The sequence below is a fragment of the Bos taurus genome, chromosome 23, assembly GCF_002263795.3.
Source record: "Bos taurus isolate L1 Dominette 01449 registration number 42190680 breed Hereford chromosome 23, ARS-UCD2.0, whole genome shotgun sequence".
Classification (NCBI taxonomy): Eukaryota; Metazoa; Chordata; class Mammalia; order Artiodactyla; family Bovidae; genus Bos; species Bos taurus.
In genome coordinates, this window is record NC_037350.1 from 33,601,466 (window position 1) to 33,620,244 (window position 18,779).

General features: G+C 40.5%; 1 pseudogene; it reads left to right on the forward strand.

The window, feature by feature from the left end:
- The first annotated feature begins 16,819 nt into the window (after positions 1–16,819).
- On the forward strand, positions 16,820–16,912 carry LOC112443900 (uncharacterized; annotated as a pseudogene).
- Positions 16,913–18,779: the final 1,867 nt, after the last annotated feature.

Here is an 18,779-nt window from a genome sequence, read left to right on the forward strand (position 1 = left end):
AGTTACCTAGCTCTGTCTTTGAATGTCAGAAACAATAGGAAATCTTTAGAATATGGGTTGTGTGTGTTCTGAGCAGAATACTGGGCTTTGAGTTGGAAAATCTAATTGTGTGACCTTTAGACATGGAATGTAACCTCTTTTGTTTTTAATTTGGCTTTATGTTCATTTGGTCAAAAATCAATCATGTTGGTGCAAGGAAATTTTTAAAGTGATAAATGACACGCTTATGTTATATTTTTGAAGTCAAGAGAGTTAAGAGTTGGCTGCTTTGGGTTCTCAAGGTGGTCTTATACCTCTGAGTGGGCCCCTGCTAACATCCTAGAATACATTTCTTTTACAAAAGACCTGGGTTTAAAAACTGGCTGACTTTGTAGTTTTGAATAAATTACTCAATGTTGATGAATTTGGGTATCTGTAACAAGAAAATTTGAGGCACTGCTTCTGCCTATAACCATTTTAATCTCATGGTCACAACATGGGTTTGCAGTTAGACAATTAAACTTAGCATAAAATTGGATTCTGGTTTTGAACACATTTCTATACAGTTTTAGGTTTCCGTATAAAGGAGATCCAACCAGTCCATTCTGAAGGAGATCAGCCCTGGGATTTCTTTGGAAGGAATGCTGCTAAAGCTGAAACTCCAGTACTTTGGCCACCTCATGCGAAGAGTTGACTTATTGGAAAAGACTGTGATGCTGGGAGGGATTGGGGGCAGGAGGAGAAGGGGATGACAGAGGATGAGATGCCTGGATGGCATCGCTGACTCGATGGACGTGAGTGTGAGTGAACTCCGGGAGTTGGTGATGGACAGGGAGGCCTGGCGTGCTGCGATTCATGGGGTCGCAAAGAGTCGGACATGACTGAGCGACTGATCTGATCTAATCTGATCTGATCATTAACTGCAAAATTAAGTATTTAGGTGCTTGGTGCCTAAGACCAGTTTGGCTTCAATATTTGCATGATATGGCTTCCTGTGCAAACCTCCATAGCCCTTTTTTCAATGAGCTCTTTTGAGAGAACCTCTCCTTCTGATGAGTGCTTCCAGTGCCAGTTCATGCATCTGTAAGAAAAAGCCAGACACTCTGTTATTATTCACACTGCAGGAAACCCTGAGAAAAGCTCAATGAAAGGAATGGCAGCCTAAAATTAAAGATCCATTTGGTGTGCGTGGTGTGTGTTTTTAACATGTGGTTCTTTCCCCCTTGCTATCAGTAGACTTGATGACTAATAGTGCATTCAATTGCACAAATATAGAAAGAAAAGTTAGAATTAGTGTAAAACAAAATGTAAAAACCATTCATAAATACAGAGATTCTATAAATAATGATGATGCTGAAACTATTTGTAAAGATTACTCTGATGTTTTTAGGTACCATCTTTTGAACTACTACTGGGCTTACTGATGCTTTGTTTGAGACTGTGTCAAAAGTAATCCTAAATAGCTCTTCAGACTCTGGTCTTAGCTTTCTGATTTATCTTCTTCTTCTTTTTTTAATATATGTATGTGTAGTCATGGTTTGAGTTGGGTGAACAAACAATGAAGGGAAATCCTAAACAGCTAAATCTTTTAATATTAAAACCTTCTGTATGTTCAGCACTTACCAGTTTACTCACACTTTTGAGTGCTAGTCTTTCCAAAGGACACCGTAGTAGATTTATTTACTTATTTAATGGATGGCAAAATTAAAAATGAGAGAAATTAGATGCCATTTAAAACTATGTTGCAAAAATAAGAGTAAAACAATAAAAATAGCAACAGTAAGAACAGTATGTTAACTGAATGCTTCCTGTGTGTTAGATGTTCTTCTGAGCCTTAATCCTTACCACAACCTGGAACAGTGTTCATCGGAAGATATAAGTGGGGACAGGGGCACTCCAAGCACAGGGAGAAGGCTGTGAAAAGTTTTTAAACAAATAGGCAGGTGCTGGGAATGAGGATAATGTCAGAGTGGAGGATAAGGTTGAAACAGAAGCAGGGCGAGATCATCGAGCGCCTCCTATGAGGTGCTGAGGAGTTTAGATTTTATCTTCTAAAACAGGGACAGACGTGCTTTTTGTGAAGAGATTTTTGGCTTCTTGGGCCATATGGTCTTTGTTGCTAGTACTGCGCTTTACTGTGGTAGCACAAAAGCAGCCACAGACAGTACATAAACGCATGTGCGAAACTGTGTTTCAATCCAATTTTATTTAGAAAAACAATGGCAACTGAGCAGAGTATGGCCAATGGGCTGCTCTTTGTTGACCCCTATTCTAGAAAACTGTGAAAAACTAAACTTCTAAAGGAAATTAAAGCACAAGACATGCATTGCTTCTTCCAAAAGGTACAGGGAGGGGGGAGGGAGGAGGGTTCAGGGTGGGGAACACGTGTATACCTGTGGCGGATTCATGTTGATGTATCGCAAAACCAATACAATATTATAAAGTTAAAAAATAAAATAAAATTCAAAGAGAAAAAACAAAACAAAACAAAAGGTCTTCCTCACCTGATGTCAAATACAATGATTAAATTGAACCAAATATCAATTATTTCCCTCCCTCTGTCAAGGAGAAATGATTCCACTGGAATAAGGGCTAGGGCTTTCTCCTGCAAGAATAACATTGGTCCCTGGCTTGCCTGGGATAGGCTGCTTTATATCTGTTGCTCAGCATTATAACTAATAGTACCTCTTTCACCTTTACAAGCCCTGTTGGGTAAGTTATATATGGTGACCTTATTTTGACCCTAAGAAGAGGTTCATTTTAGAATTTCCACAAAGGGATAGGCATAGTCATAATATTTTGTAGATGGTATGGTAGGTTGAGAACTTTACCATCTGGAGTGGAATCCTGGCTCTGCCCTTGTTAGCCGTGTGGCTTTGGGCTAATTGTCCATTTTCTCCCAAGTCAAGATTTCTTTTCTTGAAAACTGAGAGTGATAGGTTCTTTCTATGTAATAAGGGCTATGTGAATATAATACAATGACGTTCATAAAAGTTCATGGGGAAAACAATTTGCCCAGTATTGCCCATGGTGATAGGACTTTGCACTCAGACAGAAAGGACATTACCGAGCAGCCACAATTACCTTGCAGAATTTATTGCTTCTCTTTGAGCCTCAGATCCTCTTTGGAGCTAATAATACCAGCTCTTCAGAATTGTTGTAGTTATTAAAAGATAATATGTGTAAAATGTCAAGCACAGTCTATAGTTAGCACTTAATGAAAAAATGCAGTTTTTACTTTTTGATCTAAATATGATGATGATAATAGTAACTTACTGAACAATTTTTGTAGGCTTCTCTAGATGCAGTATATCTCCTGTGTGATCTTATATGCTTAATGCTAATTTCATCTGACTTTTGGGGCTCTGGTGCACTTTCGAATCCTGGATTTCCGGGGGCCATTCTTCAGTTATGGCAGAGCTCCCTGTGGTTTTTTGTCAATAGGGAAGGCCAAATGAGATCACTGCCTGAAGAAGCAGGGCTGCAAACACCATGCTATTTCTCTCCTACTGCTTTGCCTATACCCTTCTATCATTTTTGCTTGAAGACCTGAAAATAATTGGTTGAAGCTGCTACTCACTTTTAGCCTTCTATCCAAGTTTGACAAGTATGTTGCTCCAAATAACATGCACCATAAATGGCTTGAATCTAATAAGCAGTTCTGTTTGGACATGCAATCTGTTGTCCTTCTTCCTTCCTTGAGAGGGAAATTACAATCTTCTAAGGCTCTCCTTCCATTTCTGTAGAATGTGGATGCTAATTTGAAAGCAGTCTTGTAAAATGGAAGCAAACAGGCTAATTAGAAATATTTATGGGCCTGTTAGTGAATATATGTCTAATTGAAATAACAAGGCTCTCCCCGAAGTCAGGGAAACATTACTTTGGTTGTAGGAATAATTAACTTGTGCTGTTACATTGAAAGAGGATAAAACCCTATCTCTCCTGATAAGATCCATTTTTACTTCATCAGACCAAGGTGTCTCCAAAAGGACTCATTAGTATTTTTATTATTAAATTTTAATTAAAAAAATCAAACTAGACTTTCACATGTCTTATTCCCCTGAGATAATCACTTTCAACTCTTTCAGTTGATTATTTTCATACTTACCACCATATCTCTAATAATAGGTTTGTGTTATTCTTTTAAAATAACTGAAAAAAATTTTAAAACAAAGTGATATACAGGTATATAGTTAAAAGAATCAAGTATTTCCACATTGCCTGTTAGTAAAACCAGCATATCTGTGGCACACCTTATGTTTCTTACCTTCCTAGAGGAAATCACTTTTTGCATTTACATCCATAATTCTATTTAACATGATATTTCTTGACTTTTAGCTTCATTAAAAATGATCTATTAACTTTGGATTCTTGAAGATGAGAATTTGGTTTTCTTTTATACAAATACCAGTCCCACTCTGTAGGTGGACCCTTTCTACTTTCCATCCTCTCAGTATAGGTTAATTGTAATTTGGGATAGACTGATATTCTACATTTACATTTTCACAACCATGTTAAACTGTCCATGCCTAAGCCGTGATATACTTTGGTTATTTTTGCTCTCCTGCATAATATTTAAAAATACATTTGAACTTAGCACTAATTCTATCCCAAACTCTGCACTTCAGTATGTAAATCTGTGCTGTATATGTCCTTTGAAATCTGAAATTTTTCAATTTTTCTTCTGGAAGAAACATCTTCTAGAGCCTACTGGCACATTCTCCTAGTATTAATTAGTATTGTCATCTAGAGATTAATTACTAACATCATCCAGAGATGTTATTTCACCTCCTTTGTTTTCACCTTTGACTTTCTCATGTATTGAACCCCCTGGATCCAAGATCTTTGGCTTTACTGATTTAGTATGTCATTTTGCCTGGGTATATCCTCCAGTAGTTTCCTGAGAAAAGTAGAAAACTATGTGAAGGATGAGTTAATTTATATTTTGCATGTCTGAAAATGTCTTTATTTTATTGTTGCACTTAAAAAAATTTGAGCTCCATATTGTCCTTCCCCCAGTCTCTGGGAACTTCTGTTCTACTTTCTGTCTCCATGAATTTGTCTGTTCTAGATATGTTATATAAGTAGAGTCATACAATATTTGTCCTTTTGTGTCTGGCGTCTTCCACTTAGCATAACATTTTCAAGGTTTATCCATGTTGTAACATATATCAGAGCTTCATTCCTTTTTTATGGATGAGTACTATTCCATTGTGTAGATATACTACATTTTGTTTATCCATTCCTGGGTTGTTTTCACCTCTTGACTGTTGTTAAGAATTTGGCTATAAACCTTGCCTGATGCTGGGAAAGACTGAGGGCAGAAGAGAAAGTGGGTAACAGAGGATGAGATGGTTGGATGGCATCACTGACTCAATGGACATTAATTTGAGCAAACTCCGGGAGATAGTGAAGGGCAGGGAAGCCTGGCATGTTGCAGTCTATGGAGTCGCAAAGAGTTGGACATGACTAACTGACTGAATAACAAATAAACATTGGGGTACAAATATTTGTTTGAGTTCCTCTTTTCAGATTTTTTGAGTATAAACATGGGAATGAAATGGCTGGGTCATCTGGAAATTCTATGTTTTGAGAAACAGAGAAGAGCTGTTAAGAGTGAAGTTTGTCTTTTTTTTTTTTTTTTTTGTCTTTTTCTTATTGGGACACTAAAAGGGTGAGATTTTGTGAAGTTGTCTTGGCAGGCATTCCTCAGCTTTCAAGAGCTTTCTTTTTGAACACATGGCTATTGTTGGGTTTTGGTGACATGACATTATTTGTATAGACTATAACTGGAATCAACAAGAAGGTCTCAGTTGATCAAGATCTTTCACAATGACCTTTCCTTATGATGGTGAGAAAGGATACCTGGGCACAGGCTGAGAGGAGCTGCTGTTGAGTTTCCTGGTTCCATCTGGTATTTGCCTTTCATGCCTGGTCGTTTTCTTCTGTGTTGTTTAGGAGCAGAAGGATATGCTGGCCATTCGGAAATCCTGGTGTGCATAGCTTTTCATTTTTTTTTTTTTTAATTCCTGTATTCTTTGAGCATTATCTTAATTTTCTGATTCAGTTTACCCCATAATATTCCTGAGCCATGATTCTGTTGATTTGGTGGTGAGAATACTGTAATTACTATTTGCTTTGGAACAGAAATGTGATGACTGCATGATAGTCATGGAATAGAGACTTTCTTTATCAAGATACTGCCAACTATGGCTGATATAATTTAGTAATCACCTTACTTGGTATTACCTTAGAACCAGATTTGCTGAATAAAATATAGGATTTTTTAATATTTATATTTGGATAAATAATGAATACTTTTTAAAGTATAAATGTGTCCCAAGTATTACAAGAGACACACTTACTCTAAAAAATTATTCATTGTCTGAAATTCACATTTAACTATGTATTCTGTATGTTTATTTGCTAATCTGGCAACCTTCCTCAGAGCACCAAATGCTTATAAAATCCTTCCTTTTCTTCAGAATGTTGTTGAGCAGATGTATTGCCTGTCTGTGTGACTTTGTTCCTCATGCATTTTGCAACTGGCTCCTGTCTTTCACGGAGAAGACAATGGCAACCCACTCCAGTACTCTTGCCTGGAAAATCCCATGGACAGAGGAGCCTGGTAGGCTGCAGTCCATGAGGTTGCGAAGAGTCGGACACAACTGAGTGACTTCACTTTCGCTTTTCACTCTCATGCATTGGAGAAGGAAATGGTAATCCACTCCAGTGTTCTTGCCTGGAGACTCCCAGGGATAGCAGAGCCTGGTGGGCTGCCATCTATGGGGTCACACAGAGTTGGACACGACTGAAGTGACTTAGCAGCAGCAGCAGCAGCCTATCTCTCATGACGTCAGTGCCCTGCAGGATACAGGCAGCAAGTGTCGTTAATGAAGAACCATGTTGGATAACTTTGACAAGTCAAGGATGCTATTGCCTGTATAATCTCTGTGGGGCTGGAATGCATACTAGACAGGGAGGTGATTTTCAAACCAGGGAAAAGCATGCCTGAATGGAATGTCTCAGCTGAAGTCCAGCTGAAGTCCTGCTGAAGTCCTGAATGAATGCAGACTTTGCTTGTCTGGTTCTTGGATGGTTGGGGAATTGGGAGGAGGGGATACAATAAACTGGAAAATCCTGAAAGAGATGGGAATACCAGACCACCTGACCTGCCTCTTGAGAAACCTATATGCAAGTCAAGAAGCAACAGTTAGAACTGGACATGGAACAACAGACTGGTTCCAAATCAGGAAAGGAGTACGTCAAGGCTATATATTGTCACCCTGCTTATTTAACTTATCTGCAGAGTACATCATGAGAAATGCTGGACTGGAAGAAGCACAAGCTGGAATCAAGATTTCCGGGAGAAAAATCAATAACCTCAGATATGCAGATGACACCACCCTTATGGCAGAAAGTGAAGAGGAACTAAAAAGCCTCTTCATGAAAGTGAAAAAGGAGAGTGAAAAAGCTGGCTTAAAGCTCAACATTCAGAAAACGAAGATCATGGCATGTGGTCCCATCACTTCATGGGAAATAGATGGGGAAACAGTGGAAACAGTGTCAGACTTTATTTTTTTGGGCTCCAAAATCACTGCAGATGGTGACTGCAGCCATGAAATTAAAAGACACTTGCTCCTTGAAAGAAAAGTTATGACCAACCTAGATAGCATATTGAAAAGCAGAGACATTACTTTGCCAACAAAGGTCCGTCTAGTCAAGTCTATGGTTTTTCCAGTGGTCATGTATGGATGTGAGAGTTGGAGTGTGAAGAAGGCTGAGCGTCGAAGAATTGATGCTTTTGAACTGTGGTGTTGGAGGAGACTCTTGAGAGTCCCTTGGACTGCAAGGAGATCCAACCAGTCCATTCTGAAGGAGATCAGTCCTGGGTGTTCATTGGAAGGACTGATGCTGAAGCTGAAACTCCAATACTTTGGCCACCTCATGGGAAGAGTTGACTCATTGGAAAAGACTCTGATGCTGGGAGGGGTTGGGGGCAGGAGGAGAAGGGGATGACAGAGGATGAGATGGCTGGATGGCATCACTGACTCGATGGATGTGAGTCTGGGTGAACTCCGGGAGATGGTGATGGACAGGGAGGCCTGGCGTGCTGCGATTCATGGGGTCGCGAAGAGTCGGACATGACTGAGCGACTGAACTGAACTGAGCTGAACTGATTGAGTGCTGGGACAAGGAAAGCAGGAGTCAGACCAACTGCCTTTTCCCCAGTTGTGTTCAGAGGGACTTTGAGCCCAGGCTTCACTGATGATGAGCCACTGCTGTTAGTACTACTGTGCATGCATGCTCGGTCGTGTCCTACTCTTTGTGACCCTATGGGCTGTAGCCCATCAGGCTCCTCTGTTCATAGGATTCTCCAGGCAAGAAGAGTGGAATGGGTTGCTATTTCCTCTTCCAAGGGATCTTCTGGACCCAGGGATCTAACCCACGTCTCCTGCATTTCCAGTATTGGCAGGTGGGTTCTTTCCTGCTGAGCCACCTGGGAGTCCCTTTTAGTTCTATTGTTCAGCTCCAAGTCAGAAAGAACTGCTACCCAAAGTTGATTCTTCCTACCTTTACAACTTCTGCCCCCTAGTGAAATTTTCTCCTGCTATTCTTTCTAGCTCCAAGCTTTCAAATATCTGAATCTTCCCCTGTTTTTATATTAATATTTTAAGCTCAAAAACTATAGCCACTACAGCTGCTAGGTGAAGTTAGACAAATTTCATTGTGTCTAGATTAGCTTTCAAATGAGGTTTGATAAATTAAATTATGATAATCTATAGAGGAGTGGATGAGAAATAAGGATTTGGATTCATGTCATAATGTCACAGCAGCACAGAGCTCTCTGGATCTTCTTTTTTTCCTCTCTCTCTCTTTTCCCCAGATGAAAGAATTATTTCTTTTTCTACCCAAACCACCACAAGTCAATGTCCAGTATATTGCAGGAAAGGGTTACTTTTATAAACCAGAGGTGTACTGTAAAAGGCATTTGAGGGCCCCATCTAGATAGTTTTTCAGCTTATTTTCTTTTTGACAGCTTTAAAGGGTCTTTAAAAATTGCCAGGAGAGTAGATTCATATTTTTATCATTCCACCTGCATAGCATTTTAGACACATTTATATTCCTGAAAGCATAATAATACATAACATTTAGCATTTAATTTATGACTCCTGCCACATCTGGTAAAAAACTCCTTCTGAAGCAATAAATCAACCTCTTCATGTCAAATTGCCATTCATTCTTTGACCTCCTCTGTAATTTATGGTTTGTGAGTGCAAAATGGGAGAAGCAGCTTAAATCAAGTGGATTTTAATTAACAATCTTAGAAAATTCAGAAGAATATTTGCAATTTATTCATGAGGGGAGAGGACTTGGTTGTTAGAAGGAAGAGAAAAAAAAATGCAGCTGATTTCCATGGGTACAAATTGATGTCTATTCTGGGTGCTTCGAAACCACAACATGAAGATTTTTCTCCGCTTTGAGTTAGAAAGACAAAGTGATTCTGATAGAAAAAGCTGTCCAAGCTCCCAGGACAGAATCAATTTTCTAGTAGAGATTTTGAGGGAAAAGAGTAGGGGGAGACATGTAGCCATCTTCTGCTTATGCAGCCTTTAACAGAGTTGCCTGGCTGCTGACACGGTGCCTTTCATGTCAAACAATTTTATTTCTAAGCTTTTCACAGTGTGTCCTAAGTAGCTTCTATTAGCATTGTCCTGTCCGTTTCCTTGGCAACAGAGCTGGTCAATTTAGACACCATTTAAGAGCTGTGTAAAAAGCAACAGCCAGCAGTGTGTTGGGCAAAATTACAGAGAACAAGCTGAATACAATCCTCGCTGGAGGAGATGCATTTTCTTCCAGGGCCCATTTTATTTTAATTAAAATTGAAAAGCTCTTTTAAACAGGGCCCTAGATTAAGTACAAACCAGAGTCATCTACTGTACAACCATTGCAGCTGCATTCCTTAATGTAATCTCTTTAACCTTAATGGATTGCTTGCACTTTTAAAAATAAACAAGGAGGGAAAACCTCGGGGCAATATGGTAACTTCTTGTTATTCATCTTTAGAGTAAATATAGAATGGAGAGAGACAAATCTTTTCCTGTCTGGAGTCATGTTTAAATGGAGCACAAGATCTTCCAGCTTTACATACAATAATTCTAGTTTATCCTGCATGAGAAAATCAACTTTTACTTAAGATGTCATCAGTAGTCTTGTTTGCTGTTAATCTCGCTTCATTACTTGTGGTGACTGTATGTAGCCATTTCCCCCCAATAACTTTACATGAGTCATTTTGAACATGGACTCAACTAGAACTTTGAAAAATTTCAGGACTGAGTTTTATGTTGGTATTTGGCTTTGCACTTACCATTACACTCACAGCTTTTTGTATGTAGGATAGGATGGAACATAATTTGAGGTAGGGGAGAACTTTTCTCGTAGTACAGGATATGTTAAAATCCTTGTCCTCTGGGATGAAAGGAAGTTGATTTATATATGTGTATATTTGCAAATGAGACAAGAAGATTGATTACTTCTATAGGAACTTGTTCAGTTCAGTTCAGTCGCTCAGTCATGTCCAACTCTCTGCGACCCCATGGACTGCAGCACACCAGGACTCTCTGTCCATCACCAACTCCTGGAGTTTACTCAAACTCATGTCCACTGAGTCAGTGATGCCATCCAACCATCTCATCCTCTGTTGTCCCCTTCTCCTGCCTTCAATCTTTCCCAGCATCAGGGTCTTTTCCAATGAGTCAGTTCTTCGCATGAGGTGGATGAAGTATTGGAGTTTCAGCTTCAGCATCAGTCCTTCCAATGAATATTCAGGACTGATTTCCTTTAGGATGGACTGACTGGATCTCCTTGCAGTCCAAGGGACTCTGAAGAGTCTCTCCAACACCACAGTTCAAAAGCATCAATTCTTCGGTGCTCAGCTTTCTTGATAGTCCTGCTCTCACATCCCTACATGACTACTGGAAAAACTATAGCTTTGACTAGACGGACCTTTCTTGGCAAGTAATATCTTTACTTTTTAATAAGCTGTCTAAGTTGGTCATAACTTTTCTTCAGAGGAGCAAGCGTCTTTTAATTTCGTGGCTGCAGTCACCATCTGCAGTGATTTTGGAGCGCAAAAAAAATTAAAGTCTCTCACTGTTTCCATTGTTTCCTCATCTATTTCCCATGAAGTGATGGAACTAGAGACCATGATCTTTGTTTTCTGAATGTTGAGTTTTAAGCCAACCTTTTCACTCTCCTCTTTCACTTTCATCAAGAGGCTCTGTAGTTCTTCTTCACCTTCTGCCATAAGGGTAGTGTCATCTGCATATCTGAGGTTATTGATATTTCTCCTGGCAATCTTGATTCCAGCTTGTGCTTCATCTAGCCCAGCATTTCTCATGATGTTCTCTGCATAGAAGTTAAATAAGTAGGGTGACAATATACAGCCTTGATGTACTCCTTTCCTGATTTGGAACCAGTCTGCTGTTCCATGTCCAATTCTAACTATTGCTTCCTGACCTGCATACAGATTTCTCAGGAGGCAGGTCAGGTGGTCTGGTATTCCCATCTCTTGAAGAATTTTCCACAGTTTGGTGTGATCCACACAGTCAAAGGCTTTTGCATAGTCAATAAAACAGAAGTAGATATTTTTCTGGAACTCTTGCTTTTTTGATGATTCAGTGGATGGTGGCAATTTGATCTCTGGTTCCTCTGCCTTTTCTAAATCCAGCTTGAACATCTGGAAGTTCACAGTTCACGTACTGTTGAAACCTGGCTTGGAGAATTTTGAGCATTCCTTTGCTAGCATGTGAGATGAGTGCAGTGAAGAGGAACTAAAAAGCCTCTTGATGAAGGTGAAAGAGGAGAGAGAGAAAAAGTTGGCTTAAAACTCAACATTCAGAAAACGAAGATCATGGCATCTGGTCCCATCACTTCATGGGAAATAGATGGGGAAACAGTGGAAATAGTGTCAGGCTTTATTTTTTTGGGCTCCAAAGTCACTGCAGTTGGTGACTGCAGCCATGAAATTAAAAGACACTTGCTCCTTGAAAGAAAAGTTATGACCAACCTAGATAGCATATTGAAAAGCAGAGACATTACTTTGCCAACAAAGGTCCGTCTAGTCAAGTCTATGGTTTTTCCAGTGGTCATGTATGGATGTGAGAGTTGGAGTGTGAAGAAGGCTGAGCGTCGAAGAATTGATGCTTTTGAACTGTGGTGTTGGAGAAGACTCTTGAGAGTCCCTTGGACTGCAAGGAGATCCAACCAGTCCATTCTGAAGGAGATCAGCCCTGGGATTTCTTTGGAAGGAATGATGCTAAAGCTGAAACTCCAATACTTTGGCCACCTCATGGGAAGAGTTGACTCATTGGAAAAGACTCTGATGCTGGGAGGGATTGGGGACAGGAGGAGAAGGGGTGACAGAGGATGAGATGGCTGGATGGCATCATTGACTCGATGGACGTGAGTTTGAGTGAACTCTGGGAGTTGGTGATGGACAGGGGGGCCTGGTGTGCTGTGATTCATGGGGTCGCAAAGAGTCAGAGACGACTGAGTGACTGAACTGAACTGAACTGAACTAAGATGAGTGCAATTGTGTGGTAGTTTGAACATTCTTTGGCATTGCCTTTCTTTGGGATTAGAATGAAAACTGACCTTTTCCAGTCCTGTGGCCACTGCTGAGTTTTCCAGATTTTCTGGCATATTGAGTACAGCACTTTAACAGCATCATCTTTTAGGATTTGATATAGCTCAACTGAAGTTCCATCACCTAGCTTTGTGAGGAACTTTAAGATAGCTTTAATATCATTTTCACTTTAAGAAATTTGGACAGAGAGTTTGTATTTAGAAATAGGGAGTTTTTGATACTACTGTCTCTACTATGGTGAGTGCACTGGGGCACTTCAGAATTTGCATCCTTTTAAGTTCAGTTCAGTTCAGTTCAGTTTCTCAGTCGTGTCCGACTCTTTGTGACCCCATGAATTGCAGCACGCCAGGCCTCCCTGTCCATCACCAACTCCCGGAGTTTACCCAAACTCATGTCCATCCAGCTGTCTCATCCTCTGTCGTCCCCTTTTCCTCCTGCCCCCAATCCCTCCCAGCATCAAAGTCTTTTCCAATGAGTCAACTCTTCTCATGAGGTAGCCAAAGTATTGGAGTTTAAGCTTCAGCATCAGTCCTTCCAGTGAACACTCAGGACTGATCTCCTTCAGAATGGACTGGTTGGATCTCCTTGCAGTCCAAGGGACTCTCAAGAGTCTTCTCCAACACCACAGTTCAAAAGCATCAATTCTTTGGCGCTCAGCTTTCTTCACAGTCCAATTGTCACATCCATACATGACCACTGGAAAAACCATAGCCTTGACTAGATGGACCTTTGTTGGCAAAGTAATGTCTCTACTTTTTAAGTTAGACTCATCTAAATGGAACTTTGTAAGGCAGTGGATGCCTATTTATAGAAAACATCAAAGCAGAGACATTAAACTTGCTGTTGGAGATATCTTAAGTAGGGTTCATGCCTCAGTAGAATGCTCAATTGATGACTTTTAAAATCCATTTTTATGCTGACACTTCATGATCCTGTTCCTGAATTTGGAACAAAATATATATTCCCCTAAGTAGTCCAGAAATTAGTGAGAAAAAATGATCCCTGAACTTTGTTTTTCCACAGTTATCTGGGAATATGCTTTATCTCTTTCTATAGGCTCCTCTGTTTAGGGGGAGAGGTGGGGAAATACAGATATGTTCATTTCCAAGCCTTTTGGATCCCTCTCTTATCAACAAATATAATAAATGACTCTTTCATGAAAGTTCTTGATCAAATGTTAGTGGGATCATAAAGTTTCTGAGATTTCTCTGTATTATTATTATTTTTTCATTCAGTAAGAATCAGCCTGAATCACACTTCCTGTTGAAAGGGTTACTGGAGCCTTAAAGGCATTCCAGTCAGGATCTCCATGACTAGATAACAAAGATGCCAATTAATGCTGGTTGTAAAGGGGAACAGCAGGGCCCACCAGTCATTTTCCCATATGGCACACAAGAACAATTAGATACATAGGCTGACATTTCATCTTTGGTATTTACATAATGTATACTACGGTGATTGATAGGAAAGAGGTACATAGATGTGACAGACTGACAGAGGATAAGGGCAGAAGCCGTCCATCTTTTTCATTATGATGACCATTTTAACGAACAGACCAACTCGTTTCTGCAGTCCATTAAATCAGTTGACAGTGTAAACATGTGGAGAATAGCCCTGGGAATTGGGTTTGTCAGGTGAGGGCTCTCCAGCTAGCAGGGAGGGGTTGTGAGACTCTGCTGATTCTGGGGAGAACCACTGCCATTCATCACAGGAGATCCTGCTTTTCTCATCACCAGAGGCTCAGGATGTGGAAAAAATTCGTGCCTCCAAGATGGCGTCTAGCAGAGAGCGCTTTCCTGTCCTTTTATGTTCTTTTGGAATTCTCTGCAACGTCAGGTCTCTGTTTCCTGAGCTCTGAACCTGATTCATTGAATAACCTTGAGCAAATGACAGCCTCTCCTAGCCTCCTGTTTTCTCATCTGTGAAATGAGGCCCGCTCCTACTCCAGCTCCCTTTCCCGATGGAATAACTCTTTCTGAAAAGCATTTTGATCTCCATAGGGAAAGGGGTTATACAGCAGCATGGAATTGTATTTGATTCTGTGCCGCCCACAAGTTCAATTTGTGCGGTCCCAGCCTGACTCCATAAGCAAGCTAAGTGCTTCTTGGTGTGTGTAGGTAATACACGCCCGAGAGAGGAAGCCGTTTACATTTCAAAGTGAGGAGCACGAGATACCATTTTTCTCATGCCCTTGATCCAGTAAAGCAGGGTTTCTAGTTTTGGCTCTATTGGCATTTGGGTGTGAGTAATTCTTTTCTGTGAGAAGCTGTCCTATGCACTGTTTACTAGATTTACTGAGCATGTTTATTAGATCCTAGTATCACCTTCCCCTCCTTCCCTGAGTTGTGACAAGCAAAAAATGTCTCCAGACATTGCCAGATGTCTGCTGGGGTGTAGAATTACCCAGTTGAGACACTCTGCTCTCAAATGTGCTTGGATAGTCACCCCACAACTCAAGATGGGGCTTGTACTTGAATCTGGCCTATGATGGTGCTTATATAAACTTCCAAGGTTTGAAACAAATTCAATAAAGAAAAAAAATCCCTTTTTTGTATTTTAGTACAGCTAGTTACATGATAGTCTCCTGGCATTTCCCCCCAGAGGATTGCTGCTGCCTCTCATGGTGATAGAACAAACAAGGAAAGCTGGTCTCTGTGCTGTGAGCTTTTCTTAGTTGAAGACTAAGGAAACTGTTGGGTCTATTTAAAGAGATCCAACCAGTCCATTCTGAAGGAGATCAGCCCTGGGATTTCTTTGGAGGGAATGATGCTAAAGCTGAAACTCCAGTACTTTGGCCACCTCATGGAAGAGTTGACTCATTGGAAAAGACTGTGATGCTGGGAGGGATTGGGGGCAGGAGGAGAAGGGGACGACAGAGGATGAGATGGCTGGATGGCATCACTGACTTGATGGGCGTGAGTGTGAGTGAACTCCGGGAGTTGGTGATGGACAGGGAGGCCTGGCGTGCTGCGATTCATGGGGTCGCAGAGTTGGACATGACTGAGAGACTGAACTGAACTGAACTGAAAGTCTATGGATTGGAAAGCAGACACCCAGTCATGCTGTATGAGATACAGTCTCCTCTACTAACGATGCTATATGTTTTCTTGGAAAAGCGTCTGGCTTCACAGTTGTGGCCCATTAGCTGGTTTTGTATCCAACAAGCATACCCATCGACTGTTTGTATATTCAGGGTGCTGGCCCACTCTGCTGGGCGGGTGTAGTCTATAAGCATGATGTAATCATCATAATTAAGTCATAAAACACTCAGGAAGGACCCTGGCCTAAATAACTAAGAGATGAAATACTTCATCTGTGACAGAAGGCCGAGGAACAGAAGAGTATTTGGAGATATGGTTAATTATTCTGCCACCTGAAAATGCTAGGTGTATTTTTTGAAAAGCAAAATTAAATGTTATTGGAAGAGGATCTTTTTTTTCTGAAAGAAGCCAAGCATTTAAGAATTTAGAATCCTTTTTTTTTGTCTCGGAAAGTGCCATGGTCACACACGTGTGTTCACTGAATGCTATTTTCTGTAGTGTAATTTATCAGATACCTTACAGAATTGGAATTTGATAGTTTCTCCTTTCCAGGAAACAAATACGGAATCAGGGGGTTAAAAAATTCTCTTGACAATCAGAAGAGACCCCCCAAACTTAGACATCAAGGTTTGTGTGTTAATTGATCAATTAAATCATTAATTTCTTCACATCCATTCAACTATGACCAGTTCCCAGAGAAGAGGAAGCTCAGGTCTGGGAAACAGGTTTCATGCTGTCTACTGAGAGTCTAGAGGGGGAATGTGGGCTCCAGGTAGGCATTTTATCTTGCCTCTTTGGATTGTGTGGCCTATATGGTGAGGGGCACTGCTGGGAAAGGGGCAGAGTAAAATCCTTTAAAGGCCAAAGACCAGAGGAGGGACTCTTTCACCTACTTGTCTTAATAATCAACCCTGTGCCAGAATCTGGTTGAAACAAGAACAGATATTGTTGTCATGAGTTAAGTGTGTTAATATACACAAGCCACTGAGAAGAGTATCTGGCACATGTAGGCACTCTGTAGATGTTAGCTACATATACTGTTATTAGTGCTGGAAAAACCAACCAGTTTCTGGCTCTCAATTTATTTTGGCACACTTTAAAAAAGTGTACAGAGATCACTTGAAAAAGGAAAAGTTTTAAACAAATTCCATTGTAGCCATTGCATTCCTACAAACAGTAGCCCTCTTGGTAGTATATGCAGCCTGTTGCTTTAGGGGTTCCCTTAGGGACCTTGGAGATAGCCCTTTCCTTTAGATATTCATGTATGGCTTCATGCTGTCCCTAATGTAGGCTCCAGACAGGTATGTGTGGTGCCTTTGGAAAGCCCCTGGGTACAGTGATCAGGGTCCTCATTGGACAAGGTATAATGCCCATCTGTAACAAGCTGAAGAACAAAGAACATGTGATTGAGGCCCTACACAGGGCCAAGTTCAAGTTCTCTGGCTGTGGGAAGATCCACATCTCTAAGAACTGGAGATTTACTGAGTGTAGTGAGGATGAATTTGGAAGCATGGTGGCAGAAGAGCAGTTCATCCCAGGTGGCTACAGAGTCAAACACAGCTCAAATTGCAGCTCCCAGAAGAATGTCAGGTCCTGCACTCATGAGAGCTGTGGTGTTGCCCCTGCCTTACTCATGCCCACCAATAAATCCTACTCTGCTGTCAAATAAATAAATACATGAACACAATTTTAAACAAACAAACAAAATTTCCAGCACTGCCATCTTCAGAGGGTTGTTTCCTTGCCATGAAGTAAAGTGAAGTGAAATTACACAGTCGTGTCTGACCCTTTGTGACCCCATGGATGGTAGCCTACAAGGCTCCTCTGTCCATGGAATTTTCCAGGCAAGAGTACTGGAGTGGGTTGCCTTAGCCTTTAAATGGTGCTGCAGATGTTGAGGATTGGTGGCTTACTGGAAAATTGTTGAGGGCTCAAGATCACACCTGTGGCCCGTCCCACCACGTCTCTGGATCAGTGCTTCTGTCAGTCATTCACGGTGCCCAGCACCTTCCACTGGACCTTGTTTTACCATCTAGTAAATATTCAGGTTAGTCAGGGGAAGAGACTGATGACAGAGTAGACAAAATAGTCTAAGGTCACTGGTGCTGCTGGGAAAACTACTCAAAGTATATCCTGTAAGTGGCTGATCTGTTGCTTCCCTTCAAGGATTAACTACAATTTTGACCTTATAGCTCAATTGTTTGGTCAGGTGCTTATTGATCTATTATTTAGACTTTACTTCCAGAGGAATGGTTGGCTAGCTTATTTTTTCTAAATGTGTAATAAATTAAAAGAAATTCTGGCTATATGAGTAACTGATTATTCTTAGTAATCTGCTTCATGAATCCTTTAAGAATATTGCTGGCTAACTGTGTCAAAACACAGATGATAAATTGAGTTTTAAAATGTTAAAAGTGATGCAACTTTTTTTCCTCTTCATCACCTTTGCATCATTGAACTCCACATGAATCCAGAGTGGGACTGACTGTGGATTTTTCTGAGTTAACAAATCAAGGTGTCAACTCAGGCTCATTTATTACTTCTGAATGCCAGAAATTCTGTCCAAAAGTCTGAAAATAGCAAGGGCCTCCAGAATGAATCATCTCAATTCATTTTCGGCTTTCAGCTTCCACTGAGTAATTTTTACAATTCAGTTCATCTAGTTGGGGAGAAGTCTAACTGGTGGGACTGTGACAAATCAGGGTTGGAAACTTGATAATAAAAAGGAGGACTTGGTAATGTCAAACTTAAAAATTTTCGGTTTTCACTGCTGGGCAAAATGTGTTGCAATTCAAGCAGTAAGAGGCTGGCTGTAAGTCCGAGAGTGTGATCCAAAGCTATTTCAAAGCTACAGGATTTATTTTATGCCATGTTGATCCATTTCATGCTATCAGAATTAGTTCCCTAGCAAGATAATTGTGTCATGACATAAAATTCATTCAAAACATGAACATATTTGTTTTTTCTGAAATAAAAAAGTCATCTGGTAGGGAAACACTTGTCTTTTTTCCCACATATCCTTGGTTCATTCCCCTTTAAACTGGTACTGCCTTTCTCTTTCCTCATTAATAAAGCTCTTTGTTTCCTACAGAGGAGAATAAATAAACCTT